This window comes from Monodon monoceros, unplaced genomic scaffold, assembly GCF_005190385.1.
Source record: "Monodon monoceros isolate NGI ecotype Baffin Bay Population unplaced genomic scaffold, NGI_Narwhal_1 Super_Scaffold_4, whole genome shotgun sequence".
NCBI lineage: Eukaryota > Metazoa > Chordata > Mammalia > Artiodactyla > Monodontidae > Monodon > Monodon monoceros.
In genome coordinates this window covers 78,055,445-78,081,737 of record NW_021703781.1, presented here as the reverse complement: position 1 = coordinate 78,081,737, position 26,293 = coordinate 78,055,445, and positions in this window count along the sequence as shown.

Here is a 26,293-nt window from a genome sequence, read left to right as displayed (position 1 = left end):
CCCCTCTTGGGGCCCTAATGAACCGAAAACCACCCACCCCACCGCCCCCGCTCAGTCAAGGAACTCCTTCCCTATGAGGTCCAATCCGCCAATAATGAAACTGAGTTCAGTACAAGCAAGACAGGCTTTTATTCTACTCGATGGCCAGAGAATGGAGAAAGGGGGCTCATGCTCTACAGGCACCTTCTCCCCAACCAGAAGAAAGTTTTTATAGTAAAGGGTCAAAGGGGAGGGATGGGGTGGAGTCTGACATCACCTCATTTCTTGGAAAAGGCAGAGAGTTTCAGGAAATAGGGTCCACGCCTTCTTTCTGTTCTTATACGGTCATGACACCCGCATGGGAGGAGGTCTCAGCCTGATAATGTATTATAATCAGTGTATAAGGAGAAAAGGTGTGAACTTTAGCCCGCTTTGCTAGCCTTCTCGGAACTAGCCAGTTCAGTCTGGTTTTGCCTGTGTTGCATCCAGTCGATAAAGCACAACTATCCTGTTTGGTTGATGTACGGAGTTAAAGACAGTTTCTGCACCTGGGGACTGGGCTGCAGTGCTTGGGTGACAAAAAGAGAGAAAGACAGAATCTTCTTAAACATTTCCATTCTTCCAGGCCTCGAGAATATGCCAATGATGATCACTGAGGCTTTAAACAACTTCATTAAAAAAAATTTTTTTTATTTGAAGTATAGTTGATTTACAGCATTGTGTTAATTTCTGCTGTACAGCAATGGGATTCATTTATACATATATGTATATCTTTTTCACATTCTTTTCCATTATGGTTTATCACAGGATACTGGATATAGTTCCCTGTGCTATACAGTAGGACCTTGTTAAATAACTCCTTTTAATTTCTTAATCTTCAGGTTCAAGGACCATCTTTCATAGTTTCCTCTCTCATCACCACCAAGCCACCTCCCAAATCTGAGTCTCTGGCTCCATCTCCATCTTTCGGACCTGATGCCTCTGTCTCCACCCCGAGAGATTAATCACACCCAGCCCAGTGTTATCTACAACCTCCCGTGGTCCTCAGTTATCGCACGCTAGGGAAAGTGATTCCTTAAGCGCCTGTGTCATCGATAGGCTGTGAGCCCTGGGAGGGCAGGGAGCATGCCTCGTTCATCAAAGAAAAGTTGCTGAAGAAATGAATGGGTACATTTAAAAAAATCAATGAGTGATTCTCTTTCCTGAGCTTCAGATCTTGGTTACTAGTCACTTGCTGGTCCTTCTTGAATGTTCAAATTCACAAGTATTGAACAAATCAATGAATGAGACTTATAATTGGGTAAAATGGACTTTGCAAGATGATACTAGTGTGTCTTCTCCAGTCAACATACATCAAGCTGAACATCCCTCCAAGATTTATTTACCTGGAGTAGCGGAGAGTAGATCGTAAATGAAAGTGACCTCGGTACTATTATTTCTGTAGGTTGTCATCTTGAGAGATTTCCTTCTAATAAAACCTTAATCTAAAAGAAGTGTGTGAACACGGATAACATCTTCAGGTATCATGGTCAAATGAACTGGACATCTTTGTTGGTCAGGGAAGAGAGGAATCACCAATGCAAAGTTTGTTTTTATTCAGAAAATCCAAAATGAAATTTTGTGCTCCTTTTCCCAAAGTAGAACACACTCTCTGGACACCTTGGTTTAGTCAATGTCACAATTACTGGCTTGGTCTGCTTTACATTAACTAGATCCTTAATCCTTTCATGAGAGAGAGACCACGTCTCTTCTTAACATTCGTCGTTGTTTTGGAAACGGCTTCAGCAGGTGAATCCTCGCAAGACCCAAACCGTGAAACATCTCAACGCGCGACAAATCACGTCATTGATCACAGTGCGATTACAGGGGTTATTCCGAATAAACTTCTGATGCAAACATTTAATTAAATTTTGCAGAAACATTTCTTCTTTTTTCAGAACCCTAAGTGGGTATAATGTATCACCATTTTCCCATTAATTTCCTCCAAGCCATTGACTATTGGTACCACTCAAAGGGCAATATCCTTTGCAATTAGGCTATATTTAAACAAAAGATTTAAAAAAAAAAAAAAAAAAAGCACTTGCTTTTCAGTATTTTATTGAAATGCACATGTTTAAGTCCAGATCCTGCTCTCAGATCACCAAGCTTGGAGTTTGATGCACGGGTCACTGGAGATGACAGAGCAAAAGGGACTAAATCCTGCAGCCGTCCTAACAGCGCCTCTTTAATAAGCCTGAGCTAATGCATCACTTAAGGCAGGTTCCTTAATTCTCCCAAGCCTCTGAGAATGGGAGTATCTATTATTCCCTTTTAGAGACAGGAGAACTGAAGCCTCGAGGTGTTAAATAACCTCCCTCTGACTCTAGAGGTCACGCTGTACGGCACACGGCAAGGCCAGGAACACATCAAGCCCAGCCTTGCAGAGGCCGGAAATTACATTTGTAGCATCAGAAGAGGCTGTAGAATGAGAATAAATCATCCCCTTTCAAGTGAAGTTGAAATAGTTACAACTCCCTTCCTTCAAGAAGTGAGCACTTATCCTCGAGATATTTGAGATAAAAGCACTTTCCCCTTCTCCCACTGCCACTTCCCCTCAAATGTCACCAGGCTTTCCTTTCATAAGGACGCCGACTTGCCAAATTTCTGGTACCCGATAAACTTACACACGTTCCGTGTTTATTTGTCCCAGTGGCGGTCTGTGAAGCGCTGCCGTGTTCCTGAACATCTGCACTCATTGCATGTCTGCTAATGACTCAGTGGTCTGCAGAAACTCATGCCGAGGGCAGATGTGCCTGTCCCCGGGCTTAATGCTATGCAGAAGAGCTGAATGAAAGGTGCCAGCCTCCACCCCGGGGGCCGAGGGCCAGAGCCGGCAGGCGCCAGGTCGGGGAGTGATGGGGGCTCTGGGCTCTGGAGAAAGACCCAGGCTGGTCCCCTTGGCAGGTGGGAGTGAGGAGAGTCCAAACCACAGAGACCTGCTTCAAAAGCCCCCTTCCCCCTGGGCTGACCCACCCCATGATGGGGGTGGGAGTGGGGGACAGAGATGGAGACCTTCCCCTCAGGGACCGTGGCTGAGACGTGGTGTGGTCACGGCCCAACTCAGAGGGGGCAGTAGGAACGGCCCAGCAGGAAGGGGCTTCTCATGTCCCAGCCTCCTTCTCCCATCCGAGGGGTCTCTTCCTACCCCCAGAGCCCAAGCGCGTGCTTTTCCCCCATGTCGCCACCCGCCCACCACCCCTGGCATTTCCCCGACTCCCATAGTGAGTGATGGGAAAGTCAGCTAGCTCACAGATGCCCCCTGTACCCCTGGACGTGAAATCTTAACATCTTCCATAATATTATTTATATTACAAGATGTATTAAATTATTAATATATCAATGTTATTTAATATGATTACTCTGGAACATAGGTTGAAACAGCTTTATCCCCCCAGGTGGTAGAAAGCGGGGAGGGGGGGACTTAAAAAAAACCCAGGCGTTTCCTCTGCTAAAACGGGATTCACTTCTACTGAAGCACATGCAGCATGACAGCCCTGAAAGGCAGCAGGAGGGGGACCCAGCATCTCCCTGGGACTTGGAATCGCCGCTCACAGTCAAGCAACCTCAGCGTGAGGTCCCGGGACCACCTGCGTCACCACCTCCTGGGAAGCTGCTTCAAGCGCAGGTTCCCTGCCCCACAGAGGCTCCCGGGACCATAAGCTATAGGAGACTTGTGGGGGCTGGGGCAGCAGGGGAGGGGGGAGGCGGGGCCGGAATCTGCATTTTGCAATTCTACTGTATGTGACCCCTACATCCTTAACTGTCACCCAGGACTGAGCCCGCGCACAGGACCAGTGGGCTTAGGGGCTACTCACGGCCAGGGGAGGTGAAACTGCTCTGAGTCCCCCAGGATGTGCTAACCAAGCAAGGACAGGGAAGGGGCCCAATGACACCAGAGAATGGTGTCCAATGCATGGTCTGCAGGGCTGCAGACAGGAGAGTCGGGAAGGAGAGAGCTGGCCGGGGTCGCTCAGAGGCTACTTTATGTCTCCTGTATGTTACCTGACGACGCTGGACACCTCTGAAATGCTGCAGGGACCGGAATGGGGGTGGAAAGCAGGGAGGCTGGTGGGGTTGGTGGCAGAGGGGAAGGAAGTACAGGTGAATTGCGGAGGCTTCTGACTGCAGAGGAAGAAAATGAAGGAGTCCAGGAGGGCAGCCGAGCTCACAGCAGCATTTACCGAGAGAGGGGCAGGCAGGGCCCTGATCATGTCCTCGCATCGGCCTCATCCCCGCGTCCTCTGGGGCTGGGAGTTACGGGCTGGATGTTGTGTTCCCCACGCCCTCAAGTTCATACGCTGAGGCCCTAGTAACCCCCAGGGCGATGGTGTTAGGAGGTGCGGGATTTGAGGTGGAGCCCTTGTGACTGGGATTAGTGTCCTCATAAACGAGATCCCAGAGAGTTTGCTCGCCCTTCCTCCACTGAGGGCACGGCGAGAACTCGGCCGTCTATGAACCAAGACGGGGCCCTCACCAGACACCAGATGGGCCGGTGCCCTGATCTTGGACTTTCCAGCCTCCAGAACTGTGAGAATTAAACGTCCGCTGTCTCAGCCACGCCATGTGTGATACTTGGTTACAGCAGCCTCACCTCCCCGCGGTCCTGCAAAAGGATCGACAAAGCCCCACGTCCCCTGTGGTACCACTTTGTCCCAACCCATAGGTCACCGGCCTGGTCCAGGTACCAGTGCCCGGGTTTCCTTCCCCCAGACGGGCTCATGCAAAGCTCAGAGTACCAGGGGCTCTCTGCAGCCCTAACAGTACCTTTCTAATCAGCCGTTTCTCAGGGACTGAAATTCCCTCATTTCCTTAACCCATCCGGTCAAAACATCAGAGGCTTTCTGTTTAGCCGCCACAAACCACCAATAAAGTAACAGAGAAAGGGTCTGTCACGAATAGTTTGAATAAGTTTATCAGCACTTGGTACCAGGCAGAGACAGAAGGGATGGATGAGGGCCAAGGAGAGGCCTGGGAGGAGCCTGGGGTATCCTGGTACCCCTCCAAACTGGGGACAACCCAGTGTGGCTGCCTAAAGTGGGGAGGCCAAAGCCACATCTTGTGCTCCCCAATTTTACCCCATCCGGCTCTCCCACAGACAGAAGTGGGCACTCAGTCCTGATGGCTTATGACTCCCTCCCTGGGATGTGAACAAGGCTGCACAGGACACGGTCCATTAGAGAAAGGCACTCTCGGGCCGGCTGCCACCAGCCCCAACAGACACCATCCAGTCTGAGTGTTGTTTCTCTGATGTGCACAGCACAGCCAAGCAATCACTTCCTGAAATGTCCCTCAGCATCTCTTTATGGTCGATATTTTTTGTTCCTGAGCTAACCTTTTGGCCTAAACAGGGAGATTGAAATATTTAGGCGGAACAATTTGGAGGATTTTCTGGCTTAGAAAGTAGAAACTACATCTGTAAGCCTGATTTCAACATCATAATCTTCTTATGTCAGGGTATTGACAGCGTATAAAATACATACAGCTGGATAACCAAGCTATTGGCCCCAGCTAACTTTTTTTTTCCTTTTAGATTGCCAAAAAGATGAAATCCTGAAGTGTGGGCACACAGACTTTTCCCATTTGAACTTTAAATGATTCAAACAGAAGCTACCACCCTGCACATAAAAAGCAGACACTGAATGTGCCACTTTCGCAGAGCACAACCATCAGGTAACCGAACTATTGCCGCAGAGACATACAGGCAGGGTCTCTGTTTTAACTTTCCCATTCGAATGTGTACACTATATGTGTGTGTACATCTTACACAGAACACGTATTTATATATGTAAATACACCATACACAGTAATATAGGCACTAGATATAGGTATAGCTAAGACACAGACTTACACACAACTTTAACAAAGTAACTGGCAAATTAATTGCCAAATGATTGAGTATGACCCATTCAGAAGCATAACTGCTGTCTTATTTTAGCCTTTTCCACCTATTTTGACTCTCACATTTGCAGAGCCATGCAAATAAGCCAATCCGTCTTTTATTACCCATCGCCACAAATTCTTAATTCCTAATTCCCTCTTAAATGACCCTGGTGACTTGGCAGTGACAGCAATTTGTTTAAGAGAGATATTTACTGCCGGGTCCCGTGGCCAGGCCCACCTGTCAGGAGGCAGAAAGCAAAGAATCGTATTCCCTTAGATTGTTTGTGAAGGAGGGCGGACTTGATGCATGATGTATGCGTGCGTGCAAGGCACCGGCCCGGCCCAGGCTGAGGCCGTTGATGAATGGCAAATCCAGCGTCCAGGGGCCCATCCCTGCGGTTCTCCCGCAGACCGCTGTGGTCGCACCTAATGCCTGGCCACCCTGGCAGGGTGGCCTGTACCCTAGATGGTGATGCAGAGATGATGCCTCCTACTTTCTCTCACCGAACCCAAATGGCCATGATTGATTCCGGCAGGCTGGCCAGAGGATGTAGTCTCCTGGGTGTCCCCCCAGCCCATTCAATCCTAGCACGTGTCTTAAAGACCTGACTTAACAATTCTTGCAGGGAGGCATTTGCCAAAGTGTATTTGGCTTGAAGGCCCCTTCTCCGTCTCTTGTATCCCCCAGAGTAGAAGAGCAGGGGTCTGGGTCCTCTGGAAGTAAAGGCCAAACTCATTTTACATTCCTGCATCCCTAGGTTCAATCAAGTGTTCAGGCCGCCCCAGGTTCTACCCAGCCCGCAGGGACCCCCAGTCGCCCAGCCAGGAGTCCTCAAGGCAGCAGATAACGATGCCAAACTGAACCTTCTTGTAGAAACCCAAAGCCGTAATAGTCCAAGGAGGCCATCATGATTTTAAACTAGAGATCTATAAACCAACTTTCATGGAGGGTGTATCTTTTGAGTACTTTTTTTTTTTTTTTGCGGTACACGGGCCTCTCACTGTTGCGGCCCCTCCTGTTGTGGAGCACAGGCTCCGGATGTGCAGGCTCAGCGGCCATGGCTCACGGGCCCAGCTGCTCCGCGGCATGTGGGATCTTCCCGGACCGGGGCATGAACCCATGTCCCCTGCATCGGCAGGCGGACTCTCAACCACTGCGCCACCAGGGAAGCCCTTGAGTACTTTTTTTTAAAAGCAAAACACAGGGCATTTTATGGGCAGAGCCCCACAAGGCAGAAGTTCCCGGACAAAGACGTGCATCTAAACTTGTTACTACCTATTACCATCATTTTGCTGCTTCTTCCTAAAAGCACACAACCTCCTCACTAACACAAAATAAGATGGTAGGACAGTAGTATAAATATCACAGGACTAGCAAATTGTTGACATATTAGTAATTTTTAATAGGGCGCCCTGTACACATAGAAATGAGTCCATAACGAATGAAGCCGGGGGAAATGAGCAGGATTTTCATGTTTACCTATAACCTTATCAGTGGGTGCCCCTCCCCTGGAAGCTCTGCCCCACAAGCCTCCAAATGAAAGGTGATCAGCTCCTCAAGCTGTGTCTTCCCACCGCTCCAGGAGCTCCTGCCCTCCAAGAGGGAGCATTACCTGCTCCCCGCCTGTCTCCTGTCTTCTTTTCTTCATTACCCAACAGATGACCTATCTGATAGGCGTCCCCCTCCTGCAGACTCCCGCTGCCAGCCTTCAGCGAGAATAAAGCCAGCAACTCTTTTTATCTTCATTCTGCCGCCGTTCCCATCCTCTGTTTTTTTCTAAAGATCGTTTGCCAGCATCGCTTGCTTGGTTGTACCCAGTGGAACAAGCAGTGTCTTCTGAACTGACAATTCTGACTTTTTGCTGCTTGTGATTTTTCTAAAGCATGACAACCACTTGCACGAAGACAGGGTAAACCTTTTCAGATAAGGAAGTCGGTAAAAAGAAAGGCCTTTCAAGAAACAGAAGTAGTTACTGCAGGAGCTGAACACAACAAGTCTCTTATGTATTAATTTAATTTAGCCGTGACTTTTGGGTGGCAAGAGAAATTAGGATCACAGCCTCCGAGAGGGGGTGTGTGTCGTGTATATGTTTTAAAAGAGCATTTCATTTGGACAGACATTAAGAAAAGTCATCACCTTAACAACTTAAAAGCAGAAGGTTTTATCTACTCCATACGTATACACATGCCATATTGTAATATTCTTAACATTCACTGAAAATTGGCCTAATTAGAAAGCCAAATGAGGGTTTCTTTTCAATATAGTTCTCAATACTATAAACAGATCAAATCTGATCAAATCTGAATGTTCCTTTCATAAAAGTACTAAGAAAGGAGATCATCTGTTGAGTCTGGAATTTAACACGGTGATACATCTAAGTTAAATAAGATTTTTCAGCTGGGATATTCTATTAATTAAGTGCAATATTATTTCAGAGAAATAGCAGAATACATAATGATTTCCGAGTTATATCAGTACAGCATTACGCCAGAGTACTATCGGAATCTTCCTGATACTATTAGAGGAATAGTCCATTGTCTACAAGAGTCCATCACAACAGACTCCCCACATTTCCCGAAATTTAAAATCAGAGCAACTTGTGAACACCCAGTATCTGTTTTTCTCTGCATCCCAGAAAAAAATTCTGAAGAGTTACTTGGACTTACTGAAAACATACTCTGGACGACAGTGAAATCACTTAAGACTCTTTTTTATTCCTAATTACTTAAAAGCTCACATATTTTCTGCCCATTTTGCTACAGATTTAAATATGAATAGTTGTTTTTGCCAAATTCTAATAATAGTAATAATGACCCTTTCTTGAGCATTTACAACACATCAGGTGTGGGCTTTTGATACCTGCCATGTGTTATTTTACTGAAATCTCACAACAAACTGATGAAGTAGGTTCTGAACTGATGAAGTACAATTATCCACAATTGGCAGAGAAGAAACCCAGGGCTCAGAGGGCTTGTGAATTTGCCCAATGTCACACAGCTAGAAAGTGACAGAGTAGCCTGGCATCCAGATGCATCTACTCCAAAGCCAGGGCTCTTGACTTCTCTGTCAGCACGTCTCCCACAAGAGAAAATGCAAATGGTTACCAAGTAAGGGAAGAAAATCTGCTCCACTCCACAAATGTCACCTGTTCCAAGAAGCCCTCCAGGTACCTCCAAAACAGAATTGGTTTGTAGCCGCAGTAGATTGCTGATCATGTGGTGCTGGGCCAAGTAATTGTGTGTGTGTCTCTTAGCTCCCCTAACTGCCTGGGAGCAGGAAATATGTCTCACCATCCCTTACATCTAGTGTCTAACAGTCAAATCGCGTTCGACTGCTTTAATTAAGTCAATCTGCATGTATCTGACAATGTTCCCTTAATCTCTAGTCTTCCTAAATGACCTATGTTCATTAAAAAAAAAAAAAAATCAACACTGAAAGATGTTCAAGGTATATTGTTAAAGCAAAAACACAGGTTACAAGATACTATATATAATAGGATAGTCTCATTTTATTTTGCTTACATACACACACACAACTAAATACACATACCCAGGAGAAAAGTCCAGAATGATATATATTGTATATAAATATAAGCCAAAAAATAGTCATAGAGATCAAATTAGGGTTGGTTTATTTCTTTCTCTTTTGCATAATCTATATTGTCTTACTTTTCTACAATGAACATGTATTATTTCTCCTATCATTTAAAAAAAAAAAAAGTGTGGAGGATTTATACAGTCAGAGGTATTTCCTAAAATCTAGAGACATTCCAGCTGGGAGGGCCCGAGCCCAGAGTTGAAATCCTCAGGTAGGAAATGAAGGATCAGCAGGGACAGAACCTGCTCCAAGGTCGCCTCCTTCCACATGGACTGAAAGTGACCCTCGTCTCTCCCCACCCAGAGCCCACGTGCTCTATACACTCCCCCTTCCTCTCAGCCAGGGGGACCAACAGGTTGTGGAGAGCAGGACCCTCCTGACCCTCCAGGAAGAAGCATCTCCAAGGCTTCCGGTCCTGCCAGCCTCCCTGGAGCCAGGGTCCCCTCACTACAAAGGACTCAGCTGTTAAACCCTGACTCGGAACTCCCACCTCACTCTCCCCACCTGAGGGCACATGTACCCACCCTGACAGCTGCTGTCTCACCTGCTGGACCACAGTTAGGGATGCTCGGGGTGGCCAGAAAGTCCAGGGCACTGAACTCTCCTTGTGAAGCAGAACTTGACTTCCCGGTCTCGGGATGGTCAGCGGCCCCTCTGCCCGCTCTCTGGGGGCCACCTGTCTGCCCCTCAGGGTCAGGCAGAGACACAGAGGAGAAAGAGGTAGCACCTTAAAATCCTGTACAACCGTGGAGTCCAAACTGTGGCCAAACAATTTAGGTCTCCAGGGAAAACAATACCCTGGATTTCAATAAGTACATGCATGAATAAATGAATGAATGAATAAGGCAAAGTTCTCCTAAACCAGAAAACAAGAAAATTTTGGAGAATGATTTTCCCTCAAGCACTTCCTAGGGCCCTGCCTCTGACCTGGGCAGGTTGAGGCCATGGCTACCTGCTGTGGCTGGAAAGCTACCCTGGCTGCCTTATCCTCGGATGTGCGACCGGCAGAGTGGGGTTCCAGGGAGCACTTTGTTATTTTTCTTCCTCAAAGGATGCCATGTTTCCACTTTAATTTTTTAGTAGCAGAAAACAAACCAGCCATGGTTTTAGGTGGGGTGGGAAGAAAGCAGGGGAGGGGAGAGGACCTCTGGGACATAACCCGAGCTTTGTATTCAGATCTCCTGTGTGGACGCTTGCTCCCTCCTTACTGTATCACCTTGGGTACTCCCCTAACCTCTCGGTGCAACCTTTCCTCATCTGTAAGATGAGGTCAATGATGTCACCTCCGCGCAGGGGTGTGGGACGGACCAATGAGCTTTCTCAGGTAAGGTCCTTAGAACAATACCTGGCATGGAGGCTCTTAATAACTCTTAACTATTAAAGGTAAAATTTTATTTCGTGTTGCCTAATTTTAGGGTTAACAGATTTAACTCTAATTTTTTGGATCACACGTGAGAGTTTCCCAAGCACAGAAAACATGGCTCTAATCATAGCACTAGGAGTAACTTAATCCTGGAATCAAGTGATCAAATGACAAGTTGGTGTTTCTAGCAAATCAACTGACCAGGACTGTGCTGAGTCCAGGATTTCCTGGGCAAGAAGGTACAGGGTCACTCATGAGAGCCCCACCGGGGATGTGAGGAGGGCTGCACCCTCCCCAGGGCAACCGGGCTAGGCAAGCCCACTCACTACCTCACTGCCCAAAGCTTTTCTTCTTTTAACATTCTTTTTTTTGTGTGTCTAGTTCAACCCTCAGATCAATTTAAAGGTTGTCGCAAATGCCTCCACCCCAAAATGTATTTTCCAAGCCTGTAAACCAACCTCCATCGTATGCAAGAAGGCCCGGGTCACATCTCACCCATAAACCACTCCCGGGCCCTGGACCTCGACGCTGCTGTTTGAAACAAGCAATGGCTTCACCAAAAATAACACAACTTTACAGAGAATGTGTGAGCCCCGTTTGGCTGACAGGAGTGACAAGCAGGCCTTCCATCGCTTTCCCAAGACCCTTTCCAAGCAACTCAAGGAATGAAAGTAATTAGAGCCCCGGCCCCCTGACCCCTGCTGATCTTGGCAGCCCTGTCTTCTTAGGAGACAGGAGAACAAAGGGTGAAATCAGAGGCTCCCTGGGGCATTGGGTCTGAAATCAGAGGCTCCCTGCAGCCTCAGCAGTGAGCGTGATGAGGAATTAAAAGGCGTCTCCAAATCCCCCCATAGCCTCTTCATCTCCAGCCCTGTCCTCCCTGGCAGCTCCAGGGGCCGAGCCTCACATTCCCTGGCCACCCTCGGCCCCAGGGATCCTCCCAGGCAGACCCCTTACGTGTGCTCCTCAAGTGCCACATTGCTTGTTTCTGTGGCTCCCCTACCAGGAAGAAGCAGGAACAAGGCTGCTCTCCATCACCCCTGTAACACCTGATGGTCCCCAGGATCTGACAATTCTTACACTGGGTATGGTTTTTTTTTTAACTTTTCTTGGAGTCTAGTTGATTTACAATGTCATGTTAGTTTCTGCTGTACAGCAAAGTGAATTGTTATACATATAAACATATCCACTCTTTTTTAGATTCTATTCCCATATAGGTCATTACAGAGCACTGAATAGAGTTCCCTGTGCTCTACAGCAGGTCCTTATTAATTATCTATTTTATATATAGTAGTGTGTATATGTCAATCCCAGTCTCCCAATATATCCCTCCTCCCCCCTTACCCCCTGGTAACCAGAAGTTTACTTTCTACATCTGTAACTCTATTTCTGTTTTTGTAGATAAGTTCATTTGTACCCTTTTTTTTTTTGATTCCACATATAAGCGATATCATGTGACATTTGTCTTTCTCTGTCTGACTGACTTTACTCAGTATGACAAGTTTCCATTTTGTCTCTTCCTACGTCTAGAATTTCAGAGTTCTTAGTGAATCTTTACTAAGCTTTCCTATTTTCAGTATCCGGGAATGTTTCCTCCTTTTCAAAATCTGCATAACTTCTGCCTAAAGTATTTGTGTGTGATAAGAAAAAAACTTGACCTCATCAAGGTGCAGTGCCCGCGCAGCGAGCACAGCCATGTTCCCCAGGCCTAGAGCCAGAGAAACACACTCCTGGAGGGGGTCACCTCCGTTCCCGAACCCCTCCAGCCCATCAGTTGCATGCTGCACAGGTTCCTTCTCTAAAGCTGTCCCTGCACTACCCACTCTGCCCCCTCCCCATAACTGCCTCACCCCAGCCACTTGTCATGTCTCTCCTCGATCACTGCCATCTTTACCAGATCCAGAAATCTCCCGCCACCCACGTCCACCTGAGCTAACCTAAACCACACACCTGGGATACATGCCCCTGCCTGGAGACCTCCAGTGCTTTCCCGCCATCAGTCTATAGGCTAACATCCAAATTCTTCTGCAGGGTGTTGAAAGGCCTTCTCAGTCTGGTTGGGACCACCTTTCCAGCCTCATCTTTAGCGACTCCCCATGACCATAAACTAGAACCACACAGAGCAATTGTGGGATGCTCTCTCCCCTCACTGCCTGGAAGGCCTTACCGTCCCTGACTCTGGTGACCTGTTCCATTGGTGGCCCCCAATGAACTATGCCTCTGATATTCCTGCCATTATGGAGTCTCCGCCCACATGGACTCTGAGCTTGGTCATGCGAGTTGCTTTAGCTGATGGGACGTTAGCAACAGCAATAGAAGCAGAGGCTTGCTGAGCACCTGCACAATGGGACCTTCCTGCAACCTTTCTTGGAGCCCTGAGCTGCCGTGCAGAGAGGTCCAGCTTCTCTGCTGGCGAGGCTGCAGAGAAAGACCATGTGAAGAGCCACATGGAGAGAAGATGCTCAACCTTACATGAAGATCAAGGGGGGGTCCAGCCATGCCAGTGTTCCGGTGGGGCCTCCAGATGATCCCATTTCCTGCTATGATCTGACTGCATCTGCATGAAAGACCCAAAGTGAGACCAGCTGAAGAACCAGCCAGCAGAACTCAGTCGACCAAGAGAAGGTGAGGGATAATGAAAGAACTGTAAGCCACTGAGCTCTGGAGCCGTGTGTTACACAACAGGTAACTAAAACAGGCCATTATCACTCAATCCAGTTCACAAGTCAAGGAGCACTTGAAACCTTAATATGTGTATTCTATGCTTCCTGGTGTGATAAAGGATTAGGCAAAAGAGGGCACAGACCTTTCCTTCAAGGAGATTGCAGACTAGCTGGACCCTCTCTCTCACACATCCTTCTAACATTATTCTGAGCACCTGTTATGCATGACTGCAAAGGTCTCTTGCCTACATTCACCTTGGCTTCCACTTGACTAGCTGTTTTCCGTTCACACTTAACCTCCAGGGCTGGAGTCAGCTGCTGCTCTCAGAATGCATGCATCCCAAATGCTCCCCAAAGACCCAGAGCGGAAACTCTCAGGGAAGATGGCGGGAGCTTACGGAACGTCAACTCACTTAGGAGAAATGGCTCCATCTGCCGCAGGTGGTAGAGGCAAATCTCCCCCAAATCTTCTGGGTCAGAAGGGGAAGCCTTCCCGCTTCATATTCAGAGATCCATCAATTCTTTCAGGTTACTGAGATGTGGAGCCCAGGAAGACGATCCCACTGCAGAGGCTGAGTGGCGATGGGGTTTGCTAGCAGGGCGCAGCGCTAGGCACAGACTCATGCTTTCCAGAAACCCCTTCAGTGTCTAAGGACACAGCTAACTGGTTCCCTTATGTCTGCAAAAATGGCAGGCCCTTTCCCAAGTTCTTCTCTACTTCTGGAGAGAATCTGTTTTCCCTAAGCCAATGAATATAACTACTCTGACCGAGACTAAGGCTTCCCACTCTACACCATGAGCACAACCTCCAAAACCACTTCACCCTTCTAGGTATCCATGTGCTTAATTATGAAATTAAAGAATCATAGAAGATTGTCTCTGGGACTTTCATGATTCTCATCACTGGATGCTATAAATGAGGAAGATTCACACTAGGGGTAGCATGGGATTATGAGTGGAGTTACAACAGCCAGGGGTTCATTTCCAGGCACAATGAGCTCTGGCCTGGGATTCAGGACACATGGGTTCTAGCCCCAGCCCTGCTCCGACTAGCTGTGTGAAACCAGACAAGTCTGTTGGTCTTGATAGGCCTATGTATAAAACAGAGTCCACGTTTCTCAAAGCAGTTCCACCGAGCACAGAGCTGGAAGATGGGAGGGAGGGGACTCCCCAATGAAAGAAGCTTCTAGGCCTCCACCTGCCTCCAACCAATGGATGCCCTTATGGTTTCACTGAGTGAATAGCTAGCTCTAAGGCTTTTTTTTTTTTTTAATTGTCAAAAAACAAAAAAACAAACTGGTCTTGTCTCACAATCTTTCCTCTGACTCTTCCTAGAGGAAGAATTAAAGTATGTAATCTGGTTTCAGTAGTAATCACTTAAGTATCTTTGTATTTGTTCATTACAGAGCTGGGTGTCTACTCTTTGCAAGGACAATGCCAATGCTGCAAGACAGGCAGACATGTAGGCAACAAAGCCTCTGCCCAAAGGAACCAGCAGAGGAAGCAAGACACAGACAAACAGTCAGACGGGGCAGCCCAGGCAATGCGCGATAACTGAGCTACAGAGAGCTATGGAGTCAGAGAGGACACAGCACACTTGGAAGATGGATCAGGAAGACTGCTTGGAGGAGGCAGTGTATCAGTGACGAGGTTTCTTGTTAAATGTAACAGAAAACAAAGTCAATGAGCCCTCAGCGATAAAGACACCTGCTGGCTCACACAACTAGATGCCGAGAGGTAGGGTGGGTCCCAGGGCTGATGTGATCCAGGGCCTCCGACATTCTTCCTTCAGTCCTAGCTTCTGCCCTCCTTATCTTTTGGTGGTAAAGTGGCTCAAACCCTTGAACAAAAGCCAAAGAAAGCACATCTGTTCATGATGAAAACTCTTAACAAGCTGAGAATAGAAAAAAAAAACTTCCTCAGCCTGATAAAGTACATGTATGAAAAGCCTACAGCAATCATCACACCTAATGATAAAAGATTGGATGCTTTCCCCTTAAATTTGGGGAAAAGACAAAGCTGTCTCCCCTCACCACTTCTATTTAACATTGTCCTAGAGTTCTCGCCAGTGCAATCAGGTAAGAAGAAAAAAAGAAGGCATCCAGATTGGAAAGGAAGAAGTAAAACTGTCTGCATTCACAGACACCATAATTTGTAGATAGAAAACACTACGGAATCCATGGGACAAACTAAAAAACTAACAAACAAATATAAAAATTAACTTATTTATACCAATGATGAAAAATCCAAAATAAAATTAATAAAATGACTATTCACAAAAGCATCAAAAAAATAAAATACCTAGCGGTAAATTTAACAAAATGGTGCAAGACTTGTACACTGAAAACTTCAAAACATTGCTGAAAGAAATGAAAGAAGGTCTAAATAAATGGAGTGAAATTCCATTGCTCATTGATTGTTAGACTCAATATTGTTAAGATGGCAGCATTTACCAAATTTATCTACAGATTTATTGCAAAACTAGATGCTTTCCCCAAGACCAGGAACAAGGCAACGATGGCCCCTCTCACCATTCCTTTTCAAGATAGTACTGGAAGTCTCAGCTAATGAAATGAAACAAGAAAGGGAAATAAAAATATATAGATTGGGAAAGAAGAAATTAAACTGTCTCTGTTCACAGATGACCTGATTGTCTATGTAGAAAATCCCAAAAAACTGACAAAACAAAACAAACAAAAAAATAACAACAACAAAACACCCCCCTGGAATTAAGACATGATTATAGTAAAGTTGTATGATATAAGGCTAATATATGAAAATCAGTTGCTTTCCTATATACCTCCAATGAACAACAGGAATTTGGCATTTAAAATACACCACCATTTACATAAGCATCAAAACAAAATTAAATACTTAGCTATAAATCTACCAAACTATGAATAAGATTTATATGAGGAAAACCAGAAAACTCTAATGAAAGAAATCAAAGAGCTAAATAAATGAAGACATTTTCCATGTTCATGTGTAGAATCAATGTTCATAAGAAGTCCATTCATCCCAATTTGATCTACAGATTCAGTGCAATCCCTATCAAAACCCCAGCAAGTTATCTTGTGAATATTGACAAACTAATTCTAAAGTTTGTACGCAAAGATAGAATAGCAACACAATACTGAAGAAGAACAAAGTCGGAGGACTGATATTACTCAATTCAAGACTTAGAATAAAGATACAGTAATCAAAACAGTGTGACATTGATGAAAGAATACAAAAAAGATCAATATAACAGAATACACAGCCCAAAAACGTACCCATGCAGATATAATAAATTGATCTTCCACAAAGGAGCAAAGGAAATTCAATGGAAAGGGACAGTCTTTTCAACAAACACTGCTGAAAAAACTGGGCAGCCACATACAATTAAAAAAAAATTAATCTAGACACAGACCTTTTACCTTTCACAAAAATTAACTCAAAAGGGATCATTTACCTAAATGTCAAACACAAAGCTATAAGACTTCTAGAAAATAGCGCAGGAGACAATCTGGGTCACTGTAGGTTTGTAATGACTTTTAAAATAAAACACAAAAAGCACAACCTATGAAAGAAAAATTATAAGTTTGATTTCATTAAAATTAACATTTCGACTCAGCAAAAGATATGGCCGAGAGAATGTAAAGACAAGACAGAGAAAATATTTGCAAAACACATATAACATATATTATAACACATATTTGTGTCCTGTATAAAGAGCTCTTAAAACTCAACAATTACAACCCAATTAAAAAAGAACCAAAGGTCTGACCAGACACCTCCCAAAGAAGATATACAGATGGCAAATAAGTATACTTAAAAATGCTCAATATCATAGATCATTAGGGAGGTGCAAATTAAAACAAAAATGAGATATCACTAAGCACCTATGAGAATGGCTAAGACCCAAAACACTGACAACACCAAGTGCTGGTGAAAATGTGGAGCCACAGGAACTCTCATTCTTGGCTGGTGAGAAGGCAACATGGTACAGCTACTTTGAAAGACTGGCAATGTATTACAAAGCTAAACACAGGCTTAGCACAGAATCCAGCATTTGTGCTCCTTAGTATTGACCCAGAAAAGCTGAAAACTTAGGTCCACGCAAAAACCTACCCATGAATGTTTAGAGCAGCTTTATTCATAATTACCAAACATTGGAAGCAACCAATTGTCCTTCCATAGGTGAGTGGATAAACCGTGGTGCATCTGGACAATGAATCTTATTCAATAACATGAAGAAATGAGTTATCAAGCCAGGAAAAGACATAGTGGAACCATAAAAGTGTAATATTAAGTGAAAAAAACCTAGTTTGAAAAGGCTGTATACTGTTTGATTACAACTATTTGACATTCTGGAAAAGGCAAATCTATAGAGACAGTAAAAAGATCAGTGGTTTCCAGGGCCTGGGGGAGGGAGGAATGAATGAATAGGTGGAGTACACGGGATTTTTAGGGCGGTGAAATTGCTCTCTATGATACTATAATGGTGGACACATGATGTCATACATTTGTCAAAACCCATAGAACCATGAAACACAGAAAGTGAATCTTAATGTAAACAGTAGAGTTTAGTTAATAAAAATGTATCAATTTTGGTTCATCAGTGTATCACACTAATGCAAGATGTTAATAATGGGGGAAAACTATGGCGGGGGTAGGGGGTGGTACATGGGACCTCCAAATTTCCGCACAATTTTTCTGTAAACTAAAAGTTCTCTTTAAAAATAGTCTTTTAATTTTAAAAATATGCAAAACACATCTGAAAGAAATTTTACAAGATATAAATAAATTGAGAGAAATATCCACATTCCTAGGTTGGAAGACAATATTGTTAAGCCTTGGTTACTGCAACTTGTCCTAAGTTTCGAAGTCGAGAAGTGTGAGTCCTCAACTTTGTTCTTCTTTTTCAGGATTGTTTTGGCTTTCTCAACCCTTCACATAAACATATGAATTTTAGAAACAGCTTGTCATTTTCTTAAAAAAAAAAAAAAAAAAAAGGCAGCCAGGATTTTGGTACATTTTGTGTTAAATCTATAGGTCAGTGTTGAGAGTAACTGCACTTATATCAAATAGCTTATTTGTTCTTATTACTAAACTGGTAACTGACCCTCCGTTTTTGTGGCTCCAAGAATTAGGATTCTTGGATTAGTAAACATCTGAGAACGTAGTTGTAGTCTATTGCCTGTGAACTTAGCAAATGTTCTTTCACGTTCTTTCCCTGCAGGACCTCTCCATCCCCCTAACACTCCTGGTCCCATCAGGATCCTCCCCACCTGCCTCTGGTTGGCTGGGATTTCCCCTCCTGCTCACAGACATAACACAGAGGAAACAAGGAGACCGCCTTCCCCGACGGTTCCTGCATCCTTCCCTGAATCACCACTGTCACCACGGCACTTCACTGCTGTCTTTAATAGCTCACAAGTGGCTCCTTCTGGAACCGAGGACAGAACAGCCCATGCATCAGCCAGTGGGATGCTGAGGCAGCAGCGTTGGCATGAGCTGCTGGAAACAGGCGGCACGCTTGCTTCTGAGCCTCGCTAAGTGCTCACTGGCCTGGGATCCAAGATCTGCGCTTGGGCTGCCTTTGATCTGGCCTGTCTGCTGCCAAGTCTCAATTAGACAGCCTGTAATACAGTTGGTTCTGGCACAAGTGCTGAGAAAAATAAATCAAAGGATGGTCTCAAATAGGAGTGGGTCCCTGACCACAATATTTGGAGAGGCCACGAGGAACCACTGCCCTTAGCCTGGGGCCGTCAGCACAAAAGCCCATTGTAATGCCATTCCCTGGAATGAAGTCTCCAAAATGGGTTTAGGGTCTGATTCAAAGCATTTAGACACTGTCTAACAAATGCAAAGTGCCCAAACAAAAGGGAGGTGCCCAGCTTTCCAAGGGCATCATCAGAACAAATACTTGCCACTGTGCCTCCAATATTCCAGAAAGGAAGGAAGGAGTGTCTTGATGCAGAAGCCGTGGGCAGAGCTCTCTTCGAAGCTCTCGCTCATGCCAACTCCTGCTCTCAGTGCTGTTCACTCAGAGAATTTGCGCGATTACATTTATTAGGAATGCGATTCATTTTTAATTCAGCAGTCAGACGGAGGCTGGAGCAGAGCGCGCTGCTTTCTTGCCTGTAGCTCGGATGGTTGATATCAGTGCCAGCTTAACCTCTGGGCACCATCCTAAAGCCTGTCATTCAAGTGGTTCATCGCAAAGAGGACGTGATGTAAGATGCTCCAGGATAGAGGTAACTGTGCAAAAATTCCATTGCTTCTGCTGAAAAAAGAAAAATAGGAAGGCTGTTTAAACCTACTTAGCCTATCTTATTTTATTTTTTAATAAATTCATTTATTTATTTATTTATTTATTTTATTTTTGGCTGTGTTGGGTCTTCCTTGCTGTGCGCGGGCTTTTCTCTAGTTGCGGTGAGCGGGGTTCTCATTGTCGTGGCTCCTCTTGCTGTGGAGCACAGGCTCTAGGCGCGCAGGCTTCAGTAGTTGTGGCGCGCAGGCTTCAGTAGTTGTGGCACGTGGGCTCAGTAGTTTTGGCTTGCAGGCTCTAGAGCTCAGGCTCAGTAGTTGTGGTGCACAGGCTTAGTTGGTCCGCGGCATGTGGGATCTTCCCGGACCAGGGCTCGAACCCGTGTCCCCTGCATTGGCAGGTGGATTCTTAACCACTGAGCCACCAGGGAAGCCCAAAACCTACCTAGCCTATTTTCAAGGGATGTTAGTCTAGCTGCATTTTCTCTGTTTCTGTGGCTGTGTGATACCTGCTTCACATGCATTTCTAAGAAATATAAGGAAAAGGAGGGGCCAAGGGACCAGGAGCCAGAGGCTGGATTTGAAGGTACCCGGGCTTATGAGGAAATCAGCACTGGGGACATTTTGGAGTGACCCTATCTCTAGGGTAACCCCTGAGGATGCACGTGGCAAGAAACAGGACCACAAAGAAGCGAGGGCTCTCATATGGGGTGTGGAGCCGTCCAGCAATGTCTTGAGGACACATCCCAGTGACACAGTGCAACGGGCAGGTTGCCTGGGTCTGTCTGTAAAGACAGTCACCTTCGTGGGAAATAATGAGCCACTGACTGAAGGTTTGCTGTGAAGGTGAGGCTCGGGGCGCAGGGTCAGAAGACCTGATTCAAGGCCCACCTCACGCCACCTCTCACCCCCGCGTCCCAGACTTTGACGTGGACCCCTTCCCAGCTGTAATGCCGTTGGAAAATGAAGAGGAGGTGGTTCAACAGCACCATAGGGAGGGAAATGGGTGAGAAATGCAGAGGGAATGGCTTTCTAATATGTAGGGCTAGGGCCACATCTCAGAAAACATCGATCCACTCTAAGGTGGTGCCATCAATGTCATCGACGTAAGAGACCTAAGATCTCATATTCCTGTGTAATTAGACAGCCTTTCTTTATGTCCTTAATGATTCAGTTCAGGCCTGTGGTAGGTTATCACTCTCATGCACCACTAGTGAAATTATAAATTGGCACTATCTTTCTGAAACTAAAATAACAACAAATGTTTGGACTAGGATATTGTACAACCATGAACCACATATTCCAAAACAAATTTGATTAACCAAAGGAAATGTTCCCATATAACATTAAATGAATCAAACATACATGATATCTTGTACACGTAAACATCTACATCAAGGGTTGGCGCTGGGCAGCCTGCAGCCAAATCCGACCTGCTGCCTGTTTTTTTATAAAGTTTTACCTGACACAGCCAGGTTCACTCACCCAGCTGTTGTCTGTGGCTGCTTTCGTGCTGCAACAGCCGAGCTGAGTAGATGTCACAGAGATCTGAGAAGCCTAAAATATGGGATATCTGGTCCACTATCAAAAAAAAAAGTTTACAGACACCTAATCTACATAAATACAAAGAAAAAGGACAGGGAAATATTCCAGGTTGTTGACTATGGCTTCGGTATGTAGCACCCTGATAACACACACAGGTTTTAAATTATGTGAGGTGGGCAGTGTGTGTACAGGTACTTGTACGGTACATAGGAAATTCAAATATTTGAAGCCAGGAAGGAGAGGGGTGTGTCTATGAGGTCAAGTTCTGAGTGGAGATCCTGCATGAGGTCTGAGAAAAGGCCTTTGCTGGGGGTTGGTCATTGGAGATTTCTATGAATGTCCACAGGATGGGCTGTGGCCAGTGTACAGGCAGTAAAGCAGATTTTGTCCTTCAGAAGGGAGACTTTAAAAGACAAAAGCTCTAGGTTAAGGGCAGTGGGCAGGGGCGGGAGCAGGGTAGGTGTCTCGGGGCCAGGGGCGATCTGGGCGCCTTGAGGGGCAGGCATGAGAAGGCCAAGTGGAAATGTTGGGCTGGAGGGGCCTGGTGCAGGTTTGAGGGTTCCTTCTAGCCCACCCTGTGCTGCTCATCTCTTGTCAGGATGAGAAGGTGGGGAGGAAATGGAAGCCATAAATATGGGCCACTGGATACATGAAATTTGTCTGTGAAAAATTAAAAATGTCATCCCAAGGGGTAGATGTGTCAAACTGATGTTTGTCTCAGGAGAGAGGAAGCCAGGCACTGGTGGAAGGATTTAAGGGCTCTGCGGTGGTTCACGCCACATTGCCTCCACCGCGAAACCTGCAGAAATGATCATAAGGGGTGAAATGCCCTTTAAAATTAAAAATCAGTTTTCCACATAAATCCACTTGTGTTCTGTCCTATCTCAGATTTCTGGCAATGTCTCCTGTCTCTTTCACTCCCTTTAACACATCATTTTGTAAGCTTGTATTTCTTGGTAAGTAAACCAAATATCATTTAGCTTGCTTGCCAAAACTGAGCCCTTCTCGGATATTAAAGATGAAACCACCAAACAACTGAGCTGTTCAGAAAAGGAAGCTATTATATAAGGACGTGGTGTGAATTTTTTCAGGACGTGAAAATATATACTTTAATTTCACAAGTTAGTAATTAGTATAGGAGGATAAAGTCATAATCCAAAACAATAACCTTTATTACCAAAATAGAGATGGAACACAATTAAAATGAACAATATTACTAGCCATAATTGCTAATCAATTAGCTGAGAAGCTATATTACTGTAACTTTCCTAGTCCCCAATTTGCCCTTCCTATATTTTTTCACTTTTTATAACATAAGATGGAGACGGGTTGAAAGGATGCATCTGCAAAGCCCTTTCTGAACTAGTCTCAGTGTCCAACTACCTTATCCTCTGCCGTGAGTGTTTCCACCCACTAGGTGCCTGGGAACCGACCCCCTGGTTGTGTAGGTCAAGGCCAGTTCTAGCTGGCATTTCCCAGCTGCACCTGGTGAATCGTGCTCACTAGCAAACCCGTAGGGTAGCATGCACTTCCCTAGCTGCCCTTGCATTATACTGCTCAAAACAACCCCAAGGGACTTCCCTGATGGTGCAGTGGTTAAGAATCCACCTGCCAATACAGGGGACACAGTTTCGATCCCAGGTCTGGGAAGATCCCACATGCCTCAGAGCAACTAAGCCCGTGCGCCACAACTCCTGAACCCATGCACCACAACTACTGAAGCCCGTGCGCCAAGAGCCCGTGCTCCACAACACAAGAAGCCCCCGCAATGAGGAGCCCCGCGCACCACAATGAAGAGTAGCCCCTGCTCGTCGCAACTAGAGAAAGCCCGCGTGCAGCAACAGAGACCCAACGCAGCCAAAAAATAAAACTAATTAATTAATTAATTAAAGGGGATAAAAAAAGCAGATACTCTAAAAAAAAAAAAAAACACCCCAAGGTGAAAGAACCCCAACCAGTGGACACATGCTCAGGCCCACAAAACTGGACCACGTGATAAGCTGGAGCTTGATAATCCACCTGGTGCCCAGCTTCCCGAGAATCCAGTTACACATCAAGCTTGTTTTGAGCATTACATTCCTCTGAATCTCAGAATATTTTCAGCCACTCGCAGGAAGAGTGTTTTGAAGATCAAACTTCACAGCTTTCCTGATTTTCTTAAAAGTGTGGCTAGAGATGATTTCTGCCCGCCATGCCCTGTCTCTGCGCATCACAGGGATGGAGCGCTGGGCAGGTAGAGGCAGCCTAGCAGCTCCCGCCCACAGGGGCCTGATTGTCCTGGAGTCTGGCCTCCCTTGGAGAAGAAAGGTCCCAGCCACAGAACCAACCTTGGTGGGGAGGGCACGGCGCTGCTGGCCTCAGGGAGCCCTGGCTGTCGGCCTGTGAAAGTCAGAAAGTCAGGCTTCTGGGGTGGAGGGAACGGAAGCAGGTAGGGAGAGCCGACTGGTCCTCTGACCCCTCCTCCTCTGGCTTCGGTGGAAATGCCCTCAGGTGTGGGGTGCTTGGCTTCCCTTAGGTCTGAGGCTTCCAGCAACAGGCCTGGGTCCTCCGTCCCGGAGGAGGTGGGTGTCCCTGAGGGTCAAGACAGCAGCCCCGGGCTTGAAGAGACCGAGCAGGGCACCGATGCTGCCTGCCCTGGGTTGTGGGTGAACAGCCCTCCACTCTGGCTTCCCCGGCTCGCTCACCGCACTTGCCAACAGGTTTTGGACAAGGTTCCCACGCAGGGAAGCTGCACCCCAGGCTCCCATTGTGCCCGTCACCTCCCCACACCCACCCCTCCACTGGCTACTCAGACCCAGGGGCTCCCGTGCTCCTGGGGCTGCAGCGGCCACAGGTCCCATCCCACAGCCTGTTGCCTCCGTCCTGCATGCTGGGAGGACGTCTTGCGATAACCTCTACCCCGATCCAGACCCACGCAGCAAGACAAGGTCAGGAAAGGCTCGCGAGGGTGGATGGCGAGGAAGAGCTGAACAAAACTCATACTGAGCAAATCTCGACCACTGGCAATTCTTTTTGGTTGAAGGAAAAAAGCAAAAAACCAAAACTGGTCATCTGATGTCAATTTAACCAGAAAACACGTACTGCAGAGTCTTCCTCACTCTGAGGCTGGAGGGAGGCTGTACCAACCGGCCCTGGGACGCCGAGACTAAGACCGATGCCGTGGGCTCACCAGCTCAGGGCGATGGCTTCGCAAAAGCAGCTAATTGGAAGCACGGGACTTTTGTTTTGCCAGGGATGTTGCATCGGTATAACACTGATTGCTTACCAATCCCCGCTAGGAGAAGGAAGCAGACCAGCTCTTTTTAAGGACAAATAGCTACCTGAGGACTCCGAAGGCTGGGGAAGGCTGGCTGGACCAAGGTGGATGGAAGGCAGAACGACTGTGTCTTTTCTTTTTTTTTTTTTTTTTTGCGGTACGCGGGCCTCTCACTGTTGTGGCCTCTCCCGTTGCGGAGCACAGGCTCCGGACGCGCAGGCTCAGCGGCCATGGCTCACGGGACCAGCCGCTCCGCGGCATGTGGGATCTTCCCGGACCGGGGCACGAACCCATGTCCCCTGCATCGGCAGGCGGACTCCCAACCACTGCGCCACCAGGGAAGCCCATGACTGTGTCTTTTCAACCCACCGCCAAGTCTCCCAGGATTCTCAATATCTGAGATCAAGGTCTCTTCGGCTGGACTTGGGGGAATAAGCAAAAATGAGAAGGGTGGGACCCACAGAACAAAGGGCATGACCCTGAGCTTGGAAATCTTAAGGCAACCTTGGCCTTGATAACTCCCAAGACCATGACCTCACTGCCCAGAGGCTCCGGTCACGTTCTCTTGGGAGTCCCAGGAAATGTCCTGCAGAACCAGGTGAAGGAACAAGCAAGGAGAGGAGGAGACAAAAGGAGGGTTTCAAACTTTGCTCATAGATATTCCTGCAGCGGTGTTTAATAGGGCTCCTTTGTTTGTTCCCGACAATGGATCTTATCTTGGGTGAGGGCTGTGTTCAGGTCTATTATTACCCGATATAGAAGGCTGGCAGGCTTTCTTCCCCCTTGTTCAGCGGCATCAGAGTAGCACAGCAAATTTAATCCAAGAACCAGCTCCAGGGAGAATCTTTGGAGACGCTCCCCTTTCTCCTAATGCTGTTATCTCCCCTTCCTTGTGTTGGGGAGGCATAAAAATCACAAAAAAAGTCATCCTGAGTACATTCTTCCTGATAATTATTGTCAGACTTGGAGATAAGTCCTCTGCGTGATGCAACGTGTGTTTGCCGGGCGCCTGAATGAAAATCCTGCAGCAGCCTCACCAGACAATGGTCGCCCGACATCGCTGGGGCCTCCACATTGTGCCACAGACAAGAGAGCACTTTGATATTTTTGTGTTTCGATAAGGCCCAATCTGGGGGCCTTTATCTCCAATGTTATGTTTAAAGATGACATTCTAGCCCTGCCGGCTTGCCTATTGTTTTGACCCTGATTATCCCAAATGTTGTTGTTTAGTCAAACTCACCAGCTTAATGAAGGACCTGCTCCCAATTTAAGGAAAATTATTTAAATGCAGAGTATCCTATACACTGCGGTTTCAGAAAGAACTAGGTGGTTAATCAAAAGTTAATTGTGTAATTCTCATGCAGATTAGGGCCTCTTGCAAATGAATCCCAGGTTGTGATTATTAAAAAAGAGGAGAGTGCCGAGCAATGCACAGGGGCCTACAGTCTGGTAAACAGTCAGCCCCGGTTTAATTTGTGGTAAACAAAGTGATGATACACTAGGGGTCTCCAAAGGAGAAAAAAAGGTGAAAATAAATTAAAGCACAACGTACAGATATGATCTTTTTGTTTGAGGCCATCTTTCAAAAACATAAGCTAAATGAATAAAAAGCAAGCCATTAATATTTACCGGAAGCTGAGAAATCTACAAACACCGGCAGGCCCGTAATTACACTGAGGTTTGAGGAGGGGCCTGGGCAGCAGATGGACACTCTTCAC